This window comes from Triplophysa dalaica, chromosome 21, assembly GCF_015846415.1.
Source record: "Triplophysa dalaica isolate WHDGS20190420 chromosome 21, ASM1584641v1, whole genome shotgun sequence".
NCBI classification, from domain to species: domain Eukaryota; kingdom Metazoa; phylum Chordata; class Actinopteri; order Cypriniformes; family Nemacheilidae; genus Triplophysa; species Triplophysa dalaica.
In genome coordinates this window covers 15,793,690-15,810,093 of record NC_079562.1, presented here as the reverse complement: position 1 = coordinate 15,810,093, position 16,404 = coordinate 15,793,690, and positions in this window count along the sequence as shown.

Below are 16,404 nucleotides of genomic sequence, written 5' to 3'. Positions count from 1 at the left end.
GTATGATTTCTATTCATTGATGTAGAATGGGGATTGATGCATTTTCTCTTTCTGTAGGTCCTGTTACTCACTTTAGGCCACAGGCTTCAATCCAAGGGAAAGCACAAACTGAAGAAGTTTGTATTTTGTGTTTACTTTTTAATTTAGTGTTTGACATGTGTTGATGTCAACTGACGTCACACTGACATTCACTTGCAATTCTCAACTGCTTATTAATTATGATTACGTATAGACCACTTCGGAAGACATAAACAAAACTGGTCAACAATAGTCAAGTCAAACTTTATTTATAAAGCACTTTTTAGAAACAACAAGTGTTTGTCAATGTGCTGTACAAGCATACATTTCAACTTAATACAAAAACAAAACATTTATAACAGAATCAAAATTTCAAACAGACAGTTTTATGATTTAACTAACTCTGGTCGTATAAGACAGTGTTCAACTTTTGCACAATTGGTTGAAAAAGAGCCAAGTATGTGATCATTGAATGTTGTTCTGGTTGTGCTTTTGCTATACGGCTTTGATGATGTTTTGTACATACAGTTTTATTGCGTTGTATTGGGTTGACTGGAATTTGCTGTTTTATGAGCTTTTATTGTTGAAGGATGTATGTAATAGCTGTAATTTCTATGAGAACTCCTGCCCAGGGACTACAGATGAAATTTAGCTTATTCTGGGGCAGTCACTGACAGTCTATCGACCGTGCTAAATAAATAATAAAGACGTGTATCTAATAATAATAAAACCTAATGAAGCCGGATGTTGTGAAGTGGTCTATAAGTTAAAGTTGTGAATCTGGGTAAGATGTTATTAGATAGTTTTGTGTTTGCTCAATTACAGATCTGTCTAATTTTGTTACAGAAAAAGTTATAGGGAGCCAGCTTCCTATGTTTTCAGTTGTAATATATTTTATTTTTTTAATAACTTTTTATGTTTAGTTTTTACTTTTTTAGCAATTATGTTATGTACTTTTGCATTTTATTATTTATCTCTTTATATTGTTAAAAGTTACATATTTTGTTTGTTATATTTTTGTTTTTAATTAATACATCAAGTGCTCTACACCTATTTTAGTTTATAGCTGAGGCAGCTGATCTTTGTTTATTTTCCCAAAAATATTTCTATTAACCAAAATGTTTTGACAGTTTTTGTTTAACACACCATATTAACCCTGGTCTGGATCTGAAGAATGTATATTTTTTCAGAAGAATTTTAATGGTTCCAGTCAACTGTTCTGTTCACTGTCATTAAACAAAACTTCACTTTGGAAATGTTCATGAGCAATACCTGAACTACAGCATGCGCTTGTATGAAACATATCATGCCTAGTTTACAATTCCGCTCATTGTTACTCTTCCGTTTGATTGAAATGTTCCACTTCGAAGCTTTTCCCAGAGTACCGAAGTCTCCGCTGCCAAGTAACATCAACCCAAATGATGTGAACACAGCGCTCATTATGTATCCCCGCTGCCCTGCTGATTCTCACTAGCACTACGGCGGACAGATGGTCACGAATACTGACCAGCTATTTCCTGGTCACCTGAGCAGCGAAGGCGGCTCACTTTGAGCTGGCTTCCTGCCTGCCTCCCCGGGTCCTGGGAAGGGTCAACACAAGCCAGCACGTGAAAGGGGCCATACTGCCATATTTGTTATTCCAGCAAAGTCTACTGGAGGAGAAGAGGCCACTGACATCTTTTTCTGAATGATAATGTGGATTTACAATACAGTGTAAACTTGGATATAATCGATCTAAAAACTTGTGAATATGAAGCAGCCGATTCCTAGAGACCAACAACAAGAGAGATGTTTACGAGTGACTAAGCAATAAAACATTCTGGTTGATGTTTAAGAAATGGCATAGCTAATTCGATCCTGACGGATAAACAACAAACGCTGGAAACCACCCAGAGCCTCTGCTCGTCCAGAAACAAGACGCTTTTCCGAGCAGATGTCTTACAGAAGTCTCTGAGAGATAAGGTTTGAATTATGAAGGGAAATATTTATCCAGGCGCAGGAATATTACTCTTCCCTGTCATTCGGCCACACATTCGCACAGGCGGGACACAATATCTAGGGGAAGTGTGGGAGTTAACCTCATTTGTTGCCAGGGGTGATAAAACCAACCCAAGATCAGCCAGTCAGATATACAAGCGCCCCTGTCCGCCTACCGCTTATATATAACTACTGTATATATTTTATATATTGCATTAAATAATCACAGCAGGGACACTGGAGCATTCGAGCCATTCGAAACAAGAAAAAGAAAATCATCAGGTCCCAGCGTCACGCCTCGCTCACTTATATATCGTAACTTTGGGTCTTGTGCGTCGAATAGCAATCTTTTGGGGAATAACTTTATTAGCTGTAAAGTTTACCGCTGAGCTGTCAGCGACTGATGACATACGATGATAAAACGCTTAACAACTCCAGCGTTCCATTTCACGACGTCCTTCAAGATGTAGATTTCCGTCCAAATAAAGCATAAAATGTCACAACCGCGTTTGACATTAATGAAATATCCCATTATCCGGGGCTTCCGCGACGAATTTAAAAAATCATTAGGAGATGCATTAACACAGATCAAGCTCCTCGACTTACCAGAGGAAAAGACACATTTTATCCAGCCAGCCGTGAGATGAATGCGTTTCTAAACATGATTAATGAGCGTTATTTGTGCAGACGGTCCTTGAGTGACAAGTTACAGGTGTAAGGTAACCCACAACAGCCTCCTCTTAACAGAGACCTAACAGCTGTCCGCTCGTACCAATCTACCTTCTCCGTCAGCGCCCGGACGCCATGAGCGGGAGCCAAAACCTTTGACTGTGATGATAAACATTTTCCAGGCGCACAAGGAAACTTTTTGTTCGCTTCCAAATCACGGAGCGCTCACGGCCCTTAGCGTTCCCAACAGGCCAGCCGAACTGAGCGAACAGTTAAGCTGTCATCCGGCAATCAGACACAGCAGCCCACCAGACGTTCGCAGAGCAGTTGGCAGGATCCACCACGAAAGAAATCAAAGGGACCGAAAGCAACTGGAATCGGGATTCTCGTCTCGGGATGGAACGTCTGCGAGATGACAGAACATGTCAGGAGTTTAAACTCCATAATGATCTCAGATTCCTTGATACTTACCTCCTCATTTGTCTCTGTCTTTGTCTTTGATCTTTAATAAAAGGCGTTTTCCGGCACTTTTGTTTTGGGGACCTGTGGATTTTTTATTTTTAACGAAGCTCAATCTTTCGCTCTCTCATAAGTTTATTTGATTCGTCGACTAACGTCGTTTGTCCGCTGATATCACAGGAAAGCTGTGTCACGTTTTGGTTTGTATTTCTAAACAAATATTTATGCTCCATTTACGGATTATGTGTTCCGTTTGATGACATTCTGTTGTGGAATTGACATGTCAAACATTTAAAAAAAAAACATACTGAAAAAAAAGTACAGATTTTCCATGTAAAATGTAAAAAAACTGAATTTTACTGTTTTTTACAGATTTTTCATGCATTTTTTTGGAATATGGTCGAAAACCGCAATTTTGCAAGAAAAAAAGGGCGATAATGTAATTTTACAGGGAAAATCTACAATGTAATAAAGTTCAAAGTAGGGAAGGAGGATGCGGGAACCGCTGAACGTTTAAACAAACTTTAACCAAAATAAACAAACAATAACACATAAGTAAAAGACCGGCAGCCACCTCACGGTCGACTGCCGGCCACAAGAACATAAACACAAACTAAACACATGTCCGGGCCCGGTTCTCTTTCGTCAGCAGTCCCGTCGCTCATCCTCTTATGCTCCAGATTTCCTCCGTGAGATATGCGGGACCGATGTGCGCACAGCTGATTCCAACAATCACTCACGCCACTGGCCCCGCCTCCCGGCTCCCGTCCTGCCTTCCTCACCACAAACAGTTTACATTTTTTTATTTAATTGTAGAATACAGTCAAAAACTATAGAATTACAGAACAAGACAACACATTTACAAGAAAAATGGGTAAAACTATTTAATATATATCCTTATATCCTATAATTTTACAGATTTTTTTACGGTATATTTCTGTTTTTTATATTTATCTCTTTGATATATTTATTTTTACTAGATGTTTATTGGAATGAAAAGAGAGCAAATAAAAACTATTTGACCGATTGTCTCCTGTTTTTTCTCTGAGACAATTTTGGGGGAAAAAAGATGTTAATGCTTAAAAAAACAAATTCATAATATTTATTTTTTTAACACGTTGAAAAAAATCCCAAAATAAAGCCAAGTTAGCATTACTGCGTGCTGTATGTCCAGAAAGATCTGAAAGTCCATTATCCGCCGGGGCAGTCTGTTCCCGGGGGCTCTGTGTCTTGCTCAAGGGCACGCTGGTGATAGAACAGGACTGTTATCTCAGTAACTCCGCGCTTCATGGATCACTTACGACAGAACAGGCAACCTTTGTGTGAGCGGCCCGCTTCCTGTACCATCAGACTGCCACCAGAGCCGCAAATGAGTCCGCCGGCAGGGAAACATTTCAAGTCACTGGCATTCCACTGTGGTCTCCTGTCTCTACTGTAACCTCACCTGCGCTCAGACGCTCTGATCAGTGTTGAGCCATCTGGACTTAAAGAGCTACGATGAAGTTTCAAAACCCCAGAACATCAGCCAAATAATGAAGATAATAATGAAGTTGCTTTTGAAGTAGACAAATGCTTGCTTTGGGTTCAGAGCACACAACAAGACAAAGAAAAGTAACATAGCGGCTTTCCTCAATGAGCCCCGGGATGAACGGCGAAGGACACTGTACATCCCAAAGATAGATGGAAATGTTGTAAAAGTAACGTTTCAGTTTCATTTTCAAACTAGAATATTGGAATCTATGATCTGGGATCACACTAGGTTACACTTACTACAATGACTAAAGGGGGCGATTCCATGCAAATATCAAAATCAAGTTTTCACAAAATGTTTTGACCGTTATTAACAAGTAAGATGCCAATACTTGGTGGTTAAAAGATCCATGTGAAGTCTCTATTTTAAAACCCTTTTTTGTTTGTTTTTAAAGCATAATTGTCCGTAAGTTAATTGTAACATCCATGGTGGAATGGTCAACTCCATAACAGTAAATATTATTCAAAAATGGCCACATGAAAATGAAAATAAAGACACTATTTTATGTTCTATGAAGTGTATTCCCATTACTTATTGCAAAATAAACCGATGATTCAATATTTATTTAATTAATACATTTGGAGAATTTCAAGTTTTGACTCAAAATGTCACATTCATAACGTCAGAATTGTCCAAGGCAGTTTACAGACAGCACACTTACTTTATTACTGAAAGCGATCATCTATACAAACCAGATATTTAAGGGGTCATTTGACGCGACTAAAACAAATATTATGGTTTGTTTTAGATGTAATGTAATGTGTATACACGATTTAAGGTTAAAGAGCGCTGTATTTTCCACATACCGTGCATGTTTGTATCTCCTCTTTCCCCCGCCTCTCTGACACACGCTGATATTTTAAAAAAGCTCATTGCTCAGAAAAGCAAGATGTTCTATGATTGGTCAGTTCACTATTGCCTAGTGATTGATCGAAAACTGCACGGAACGCCTCTTACCAAATTTGGAACATCAGGTTCCTCTTCAATTGTACTGACAGGTACACCACCTTACTTGCATTTACATTTGGGCGGTCTTAGTCAAATCATACCACCAACTGACATATTTTTGTGGGGTGTGGTGACACAAGGCGTTTCAGGCAGGTCTGGGTGACCATTCGCTTCTAGATAAAATACATCTTTCGTTCAGACACTTTAATTTTTGCAATTTTACTTGTCTAGTGCATGCATGGGCAACTTATAACACACAAGACAAAGAAAAACACGTACTTCCGGCGAATTACTCCTTTAATGAACTCTTCTGGGGTTTGAACCTACAAGCTTTGAAATATCAACATACTGCCAAAATGCATAAATGTAAATGTACTTTAACCACTAAGCTACTCGTCCCCCAAACACTCTTTAATGTCACTACCCACCCAACACAACTTTATTGGCCTAAAAATCGCTGCTGTTTTATTTGGTTGGTTTGCTGTAAATGATTTATGAAACGATTTATCTCCGATGTGAGAACATAACAGAAACAGGTGTGGATGGTTATGACCCTCAATGACTATGAGGTTACAAGGAAGCCCACAATTCCACCCACCCATAAACCGAAAACCCCAATGCAAACTCCACCCAGAACCACCCGCTACACTCCACTCCACCCAGTTCATAAATACCAAAGTCTGCAACTCTTATAATGTTTACGGCTGAAATCAGAAAACCGGTTAGCTGAAATGTGAGTCACTAGGGTGTGTTGGGTGGTTGCCAGGGTATTGCTCTGTGGTTGCTAGGGTGTTCTGAGTGGTTGCTATGCGGATGCTTACTGGCCCATGTGAAAAGAGCACACCCAATGCTTCAATGAAACTAAGGATCAATGAGATCTTTTCACTCATTTAAAAAGCTAAAATAAAAGAACCTACAGTAAAAAAACGGCAATAAAACTACAAAAGTATTGATACTGTTTGAGGCATCGTTCACTTCTGTAGCACAAAATATCTGAGATGAATCACATGCCAAAGTTCAATAATTTGTGTTAGGATTGTGTTCAAATCCCTAAGCATGAGCAATAGGAATAAAACAAAATCCACTCTTTTTGCTAGCAAAATAACCCGTTATAAATAAGTCAATAAATAAGGAAGAAACATAAACAGCATAAAAGAGTGTGTTGAGTGATTTAAAATGTTAAAAACAGCCCCTAGAGTTAGTCTTCAATCTTGGACGGTTTCACAGAAGCAAACAGATTAAAAAGAAAACAAGACGATGCAGCTAAACTGCATTTAGGTCAAACACTCGAGCACTAAATTCTTCACGATTCATGTGCACGCTCATGTCGGATGATAATCTGTCATAAATAGGTCTGAATGAACACAGCTGAGATGATGAGGGTGGCTTCCGCTAAAACTGGGATGTTATGGTGCGATACCAGTTTTAACCAGATGATGGTGTGCTTCACAACACTTCATGAGTCTTCATAATCCATCCTTATTCATTAAAAATCTGTGAATAATAAGTCCCAGTGAAAGAGAGAGCATGCGATGAAGCCATATTTAATAATGTATACATCCACCTCTCTGCATTTCTCCAGCCCAGCCTCAGTGGTGATACTCTCTGTTCTCTCCGCTTCCCCCAAACATGCGTTCACGCTCACGGTAACTGAAGTAAACACGCATTTAAATGTTTGATGTGCCTTAAAATATGACTATGAATGTGATTCGATACACGGCCCGTTTTACTCGGGGAGGGTTTGGTAAAGATTGTAAGGTTTGTACAGTATGAAGCTTTGTTTGGGATAAATAAGAGGCATATGGTGAGTGACGTGCCCGGAAAAAGAATAACAGATGAGCTTTTATTCATACGAAACCTGCTTTCTGATCACTTGAATACAGACAGAAGACAGCTGAGGGAGAGAAAGTATTCTGTCATATTTTTCTAGCTGGTTTATTTTTCATTTTGTTTTATTAAATTGATTCAGTTTTGTCTAAATCTGCTTGTTTGGTTTGTCTGTGATGTAAAACATTTACATTTATTCATTTAGCAGACGCTTTTATCCAAACCGCCTGTCAAGTAGGAGAGAATATAAACATTTTGTCAACACGCTAAACAGTATAGTTTACAAGGCCATGATACTAGGAGGAATTAAAGCTGGAGTAAGAGAAGGAGAGAATGAACAACAATAATACACATGTATTTTTTTTGGACAGATTTAAGTTCAGTATTTTGCATTTTGACATTATCAACACTTTGGCAATTCATAATTGTATCAGATACACCAATCCGTGTTTATTTTCCATTGCCACTTTTTTCACCAAATATTGTGTGAAATTACCGTTTAAGCTGTTAAGGTCTCGACTGTCAAAGTAAAGTGAATGATTCTGCCTCATTAGCATCTTTCCCCAAACGCTTCTCTGTTCTGATTGGCTGCATCAAATGAAAGCCCTACCCTAAACTCCTGCTATTGGTTGAGCCACTGTTACTGTGTCTGGCTGATCCAAAGACGTAAACCGTAATGTTTCACATATTTTGTTTAAAATAAATCTACGAATGTCTTACTTATATAATCAAGGCTTTTAATATGTAGATCGCATCCAAGTTATACCACATGTGTAAGATTTTATTTGGGGCAAATAAACATGAGAGATTTCAACTGTAAAATATAACCACAGGTTATTTTCGGCATTGAAATTCCAACTATAAAAGCAGAAAGGGAGTAAAATGGGGCATTGTGCCACAGACAGCCTGTCGTGGATGGAATGTGTGCGTGTCTACACGGACAAAAGAAAAGATGTATGTGTGTGTGTGTGTGTGTCACTCTATTTGTGCGGCTCAGAGCACACCTGGCAAAACATGTTTCTAATAATGAAATGAATTTTGCATCATAAGCTCCATATGCAGATGCACAATTATGTGCTGGTAGATTTTGTCATAAATTGGCTCAGCTGGAAGCCCGATACACACAATAAACCACTATCAACAACACCAGCACACATGACGGATGTGTATACTGTGTGTTTGGGCGTCTTATTTTTACATCCACATAATATAACAATGGTCCTATACATAATGTCAATGCAAATAAAAAAAAATATATAAAAATGTAATTGTAGTTAGTTCTTTCATCTTTCTATTTCTTGTATTCGCAAACAATAGTGAACAAACACTGCAGTCCGGTGCTGATGAGATTAAATAGCTTTCTCCTCCATCCCATCTGATTTTGTCAACCAACAGATGAATAAAACACAGAAATAAAGGTTGGCAAACAATGTTGCTGGCACACGTGCAAATCAAACATTGGAATGCCTTCATTATGATAGCTGACCGTTACACTATTATTTAATAGTTTGGAAAGAATGCAATAACTTTGTTAAACGCCTCCATATATTTTCCGTGAGTAGGTCATATTTCAGATGAAAAACACAAAATGTTCACTGCAACAATTACGATGGCACAAAGACGCCATATGAAGCCATTAGTTCCACTGATAAAAAGGGGACAGTAAATTTCTCAGATTGCAGGATTCAAGCTGGGATATTAATGTAGTGTTGCACTGATCATTTCCGCTGAAATTAATCTAATGTATGAGAGAACTCAACAAAGGATCATATTCATAATAAAACCACACTGTACAGATTTAAAATGATGGAAGTGATAGCATATCGTAATGAATAGTAACCATCAATTTGTTCTCATCAGTGTGTCTGTCTATCCATCTATCTATATATTTTGTCATTTCTATAAGTTTTATTTAGTTTCTTTTTTTATTTTCACACTATATGGGAACGTTGTCAAAAGGACCCCGTTATTAAATTCACTATTGTGCCATTTACAGCAATAACAGTAAAACTATTAAGTGTAAATTGTAACATACAAACATTATTAACAATTACAACCTATGAAACATGTGACACCTTTCCACAATTTGAGAACATTCTAACCTTAAAGTTAAAACCTTTTTACATTTTAATTTACATCTAGATTTTTGCTTGATTATTCACTTCTTATAAAAAGTACAATATAATGCAATGCACAGACTCCATAAATGGCATAACCCCATTTCAGTGCCAATCCAAATCAACACACGCGGGTAACCAGACCCCATCGGATGAATACTCTGGAACGACCGAAATGTGGCGGTATGTTTAGCCTCTGTCATGATAAAAGCCCCTCATTTCTGTTAGAATTAACAGTAGCTTTTCTTTGGCCCGCTGATGAATATTTGCAGGTGATGAAACGCCGCTCGGAGCACAAAGGGGTCTCGAGATGTTCAAAGGAAGGTCTGCCGATGTGTATCTGCGCGTTGCTTCTAATAATCACCATCTCACATGCTGTGTGGTGGTAATCCGGATAATTAAAACCCGCTGACAGTTCACCGTACGTCATTGTTGTTGACCACTGAACCTTTTGGGCACTTTCCGACCGAATTAACCGCGTCCCCACCACGTGCATTCGAGGCAGAGCTATATAATTCACAGCACAGGCCTTTCTGCATTTAGCCGCTCATACTAAATTAACACAAACTGCCAAAAATGTTGCCATCCAGACACAATAGTCGACGCAGGCAAAGTCGCTGGCTGGGGAACATGCACATGGCAATCTATTCCCGCCGGCCAATCAGACAGAGCAACCGAGAGATGAAACTAGCGCTTTACCTCGAGCCCGCCCGAGGCGAGTCATTAGGGGGGAGGAATCTGATGCCCCGTGCCGGCGCTCGGAGCTCTCAGATACAGGAAAGTTAAAACTCATCACTTTTCACCCTCCAAAATCAGCGTGTCCTTCAACGTGTCAACAGTGGAAGACTTGCGGAAGAACGAGCAAGAACGTGTCGGGTGGGGATGAGGGGGGCTGCAGCCTTTAGATGTCACTCTGCTTTCAGAAATGAATACAAGCTCAAACAAAATGTCATCTTGTGCAGGACCTCATGCTCAAACGCAGCTCAAATTTGCTACAACGCCCATCAACTTTCTATCTAAATGAGCCGACGTTCTGCAGATGCTTGCGGTTCTTTAAAAGCTACAATATAAAAATCCCCTATGGTGAAGGGTTAATGATTTTCCTTACACCGTGTAACATGACAACCTGCTCGTCTTAATGGGTCTGTTGCATCCGCTGCATCCGGTGTGTACAACATTTTAATTTATAATCGTTTTTAATGTGTTTCTTATTTGTTTTGTCGTGTTGCGTCGTGCACGGTGAAGACAGTGTAAAGGGATCGTTCCCCCAAACATAAAAAATATTTAATTACATTTCATTCAAACTTGTATATAATTCTTTCATCTGTAAAAACACAAAAGAAAATATTTGGAGAAATGTCTCAGTGGTTTTGTGTCCATACAATGAAAGTCAATGGGGGTTGTTGTTCGGTTACCAACATTCTTCAAAATATCTTCTTTTGTGTCATACATAATTGACGTGACAGGAGGGTGAAAACACAGTGAAAGAATTTTCGTTTTGGGGAACGCCTGAAGCAGTGAGCATCCCGGCCTGTACATCACACGCTCACCATTGTAACTAATGAAGCAGAGGGATGATTTGTCTGTCTAAGGAAAAAAAACAAAAAGCGTGGAAGACAAGGAAAAAAGGACCCAGTGACCTTAGCAAAGCGTTTCATACACTGGGTCATGTGTATGTATGTTCTTAATGACTTCCAGATGTGTTGTGTTCTGGACACATGCATATTTCTGCTGCAGGAAATGAATGTGGTTTTGTTTGAATGGCTTCTTTTCAGAAAAGATGTGTGTAGATGGCTAGATTTAAAGGAACATTTTCCATGCATGACTTTACAGCCTCGGAATTAAGCGAGATAGCATCAGCACCCAAACACGTGCTTCACGTCATTTTCGTGCCAGAGACGGGCTCCTGGTCATGTCGCACACATTTCAAGGAGCAGAAGATGAGAACTGTTGCTCAAAAAACAGCGCATTGCATATTTTTTATTTACTATGGTTGAATAATATGTGTGGGATGATTTACAGGCCTCTGGGCAACATTGAAATATTTTGGGCTACATGCTTACCCAAATACAGATGTTATATTATTTCTCGGTTGGTTTTAAGGAGAAGAAATCACGTTTTATATAGAACGAGTGCTGCTTTCATAAAAATGAATCTCCATCAACCTATAGGAACAGAGCACTTCCGAGCGCGCATCTTCTGCAATAAAGTGTCAGGTTTTGTCTCCAGAGACGTGCTGTCATTAGATATTCCTGGTATGTTTCTAAGAAAAGCAAACGCATATTGAGACTCGGCGGAAAGCAATACTGACGTTGTTTTTGTCGCAGTAATAATCAAATTGATGGGATTAGGTGAGATAGTATAAACCGCAGCTGTTTTACTACAAAGCAGCAGGATTGTGAAGCGGCTATGAAACGTTTTGTTTTTCTGTCCTGAGAACGAACAAAACAGACGAGAAAGAATGTGCAGCATCTGTGTAGCCGCGTGCCTGGGATTTCCATGCCCGAGGAAGATCATTAACACCAGGTCCCACCTCCCTCTCGGATTCTGCCAGGGCAATTTCCAAAAACAAAAGCATTTAGGCTAGTTCACGGCAAAATTACGCGTGAGCGAGAGATACTTGCAGTCAGGGATAAAATAATGGGTGGTGAGTGAGTCTGTGCATTCAAATGAAGATAAGAGGTTCAGGTTCCTGGTTTTCTCTGACCTAGATTACAAGTTTGTGTGGAATGAGAGAGAGAAAGAGAGAGAGTGATGGTTTTAAATCCAGCGGTCAGACAGTAACGCTTCCAGATGACCTTGGGCCGAAGCGTGACCATCTGCCACCTCCATCGTTCAGAGCACGACTGCCACGCATGTCACTTTTCACTCAACATGCAAATAAATACACATGCAGAACATCCAACAGAAACAAAGCTCTAGTCAACAATACCTTGTAAAACACTAAAATGCTTTCAATGACATTCAAACTCTTCATGTGTATGCTTACATTTCTAAAATAACTAAAATTGACAAAAACATAATTGTGACGATATTATATTTTTTTTATTGGAAAACAACACAATTATTTACAACCTGCTTCGGACCAAATAATGAAGAAAAAGCAGCCAATACGAGTGCAGCATAGATCAAAATTCATTCAATACTGTTTAAAAAGCTTCACAGGTCAAAACTCAAGAAGCCGAATAATAAAATGCCAAGACATTAATTTAGCAAATTCTAGTCAAAGACCAACTTTAAACATGTTGAAGTATAAAATATATAATGATTTAGATGGTTTGAGTCACAACATAAATCCAAGTTATTATCGTGTTGTTACATAGTTTTGAGGAGGTTACTATTATTCTGAGATGTGGAAAAAATATTTGAAATCTGAATAAATAATGAGCAAGTGCTTTTAAACTTTTGACTGGTATTGCAGGGGAGAGCGGGGCACAATGTAAGGCGAGGTTTACTATACATAACTATACGGATGTTATTCATAGTTACACAGGGCTGACCGAGTGTCTGTCTTTTTCTCTCAATGTCAGATGATGATTCTCTGTGAATCTTTGAAAAGTTTTGACGTGAGTTCATGGAGATATTGGACAAAGTATGTTTTGGCAGTCAATGTTGGGTGTAACTAGCTACTAAGGAATTAGTAAATGTAATTTAATTCAATTTAATTACTTTTCCTTTGAAAAAGTAAAGTAAGGGATTACTCTTCTTTTTTCTGTAATTTAATTACAGTTACTTCTGAAGTAATTCAACTTAAAACTGTGAGTAATATATGTGTGTGCAATAGTGGAATTGGAAAATTTGTGCTTTAATGTATAATTCCATACATTTTGTGACCCTGGATGACAAAAGCAGTCTTAAGGGTCCATTTTTTTTTCTTTAGATTTTTACATCAACTGAAAGCTGAGGAAGTAACTTTTCTATTGTAAGTATAGGAGAGTATATATAATCTGAGAGTGCAAAAATTGTGAAATATTGAGAAAATTTCCTTTGAATTTTCTAAACAGCGGCACTGTAGCAGGCCATCCATTCAGAAAAAGAAAGTTTTCATACATTTACGGTAGGAAATGTATAAAATATTTTCACTGAACATGATCTTTACTCAATATCCTAATGATTTTGGGCATTTAAGAAGAACCTGTCATTTTTACCCATACACTGTATTTTTGGCAATTACTAAAAATGCTGGAAAAATTTGTGTTGGAGTGTTACAGTGTTACAGCAAACCCTCTATATGTTATGACCCCCCCTCATGGGGTAAGGTTTAACATTTACACTTCTGTCACTTCAACAGTTATTTTATAAGAACAGTATGTTCAAGAAACAAACTTTAATAGTCCATTTGTAGCAGAGATGTGTATGTTGCTTGTGTAAAAATCTGATTTATCAAGCATTTTGAGTGATTGAGCTTTAAACCTAAAAGGGTGACTACCCTGCTCTACCCTACATATCTCTGAAATACTTGATTTCGATTGGTTAGTTATGGCATTCTGCAGGGAAATACTTTGACAGTTCTGCCAATTAGAAAAACAACTGCGCTCTTAAAACAAGAATGATCTTGCATTGATGCTGATAGTTTCCAGTATAGAATCCAACACCACTTTTGTTATCAGTGCAACAAAAAAATGTCACCTTTATGGAAAAATGGCTTCCCTTAACTTGTCATTGAACTGTTTTTCGAGTGCACTGAAACAAAATAATTTTCTCAAAGCGTTCCTTACAATAACCTTTTTGATTTAACATTCAAATTAAGAAAGTTCATGTGTACCTTAATTCCTTATAAGAAATTAGGCATTTAAAACCTGAAGCTATACTATATTTACCTCAAACTAAAATGTTAATTTGACCATATATTATTACAAAAACTAACCGCCATATTTTCACCCAGAACTATGGTTATGGTTTTTGGAAGATATAAAATATCTCGATATCGACTTTTTCTGCCACATAACCATCTCCTTCACATTACCCTCACACTTTTCCTCAAAGTATTGCAATTAATAATGACATTTATGCTCTTGGCACATATTTCTTATCACATTTCACAAGAAAGTGTTTTAGATGCTAAGCGTAAAGCTATAAAATAAACCTTATGGAGAAGTATTACTATAACAGTTACACAAACTTAAATTTTCCAAGTGAACAGAGCCTAGAACAATCTCATGACAGTTCAACTATTTTAGTCAATTGTTGGTATGAACTTGTATGATGTCCTTTAGATGTTTTGGTTAGATTTTGTTACATTAACGTAAAATTTATACAAAATCGTCACCTCCTAAAATGATTAGGTTTTCCTGTCAGATCAGGTTGCCTGAACGAAAGTATTAAACTCATCATGCACTTATTTTCGTAGAGATGAATGATGCAATCGTGATGTGTTGAGAAAAGGTTTGTTTCGGTAAAATAAATCTGATTTATGTTTTTTTGTGTTAAACAAAGCACCAAACCCCCCCAGCCTTACATTGAACGAAGGAGCAGAATATCATTTTTGTCTTGGGCCTGTAAGCAACAATCCTGCAACCACACAGCAACACTCTGGCAACCACAAACCCACATGAAAAAGGCCCACTCGGTTTTCTTCAGGAAATGTACAAATGTAGTTATAATTGTAGCGTTATCAGCAGGTAACCGAATACCTCCACAAACCTGAAAATCCATCAGATCTCACCACAAAGTTGGAACACCTGACGGTCTTCACGTTCCAGGTTCACACAGACAATGAAGGAGATTTCTAACCCATCATAACGTGTTAATTATCTGCTGCACTTCACGAGCGCATGAGATCCAGCTGGACTCTACATTCCAGAGGAGAGATAAGAACCCAAGGATCAGGCTGCTTATTAGTGCCGTAATCCTTTAAATGAAGCCTCCTGACATTTCGGGCTGCAGCTTTAGATGAACATCCTCAGTTCATAAATCTAAGCGCTCGCTCCACGAGCCCAATTCCTGTTCTAAGGCCAGAGATTTAGAAAACTCGGAGCTAAAATGATCGCCAAACATTGATGTGCCATTCAAGTGATGACGTGAACGGGTCAGTTACGTGATGCAATGGACTGCATTGATTTTTAAACATTAGTATTTCGCTTAAATAAAATGAAAAACTTGGCTTTAGATTGAAGTCAGGGTGTGGCTCACCTTAACAAAACAAATATCATGGTTTCTATTCTTTTATAATCAGAAAACTGAAACTATGTTCAATAATTGTTGAAAAATATGTTAAAATAAATAAATATTAAATAACAATCATGATAATAATAAAGCACATGTTTTTTTATACTATGCTATTAACAGTTCACTCTTTCACCAAAACAGCTTGAATGAATAGAATTAGATCAAATAAAAAAAACATTTTATAACAATTGGGCAATTCCAGCAATATGGACGTGGCATTTTGCGTTATGGACGTGATATAAAAATATTCAAAGAATGAATTTGTTACGATTATATTGTTACATCTGTTTTTATTTTCAACATCTAGTTTTTAGTATTAGACATTAGTCTAAACAACAAAATTGTCAGTCTATGAAAAAATTTATATTTAAAAAAGGGAAATAAACATGCTTTATGGATGTGACAAAAAAGGAGGCGTTTTTTTGGAGACGATAAACTTTGTAGGATTTCTGTAAAATAAAATGCACAATCCTGAAGCAATAATACCCAAATGAAGGGAGAAGGGACGCCTCTTTATAGAACATAAAATATTAACTTATATTAATTTACATGTGTCCATTTATGAGGATCATGTACGTTATGGATGTGACAATCCTAAAAATGGCACCTAAAATGAAAAATCATGCATTGAAAATAAAAAAAAATTGTGGTAAGGTGGACATTTTCACGGAATTGCCCAATTGTAAAGAA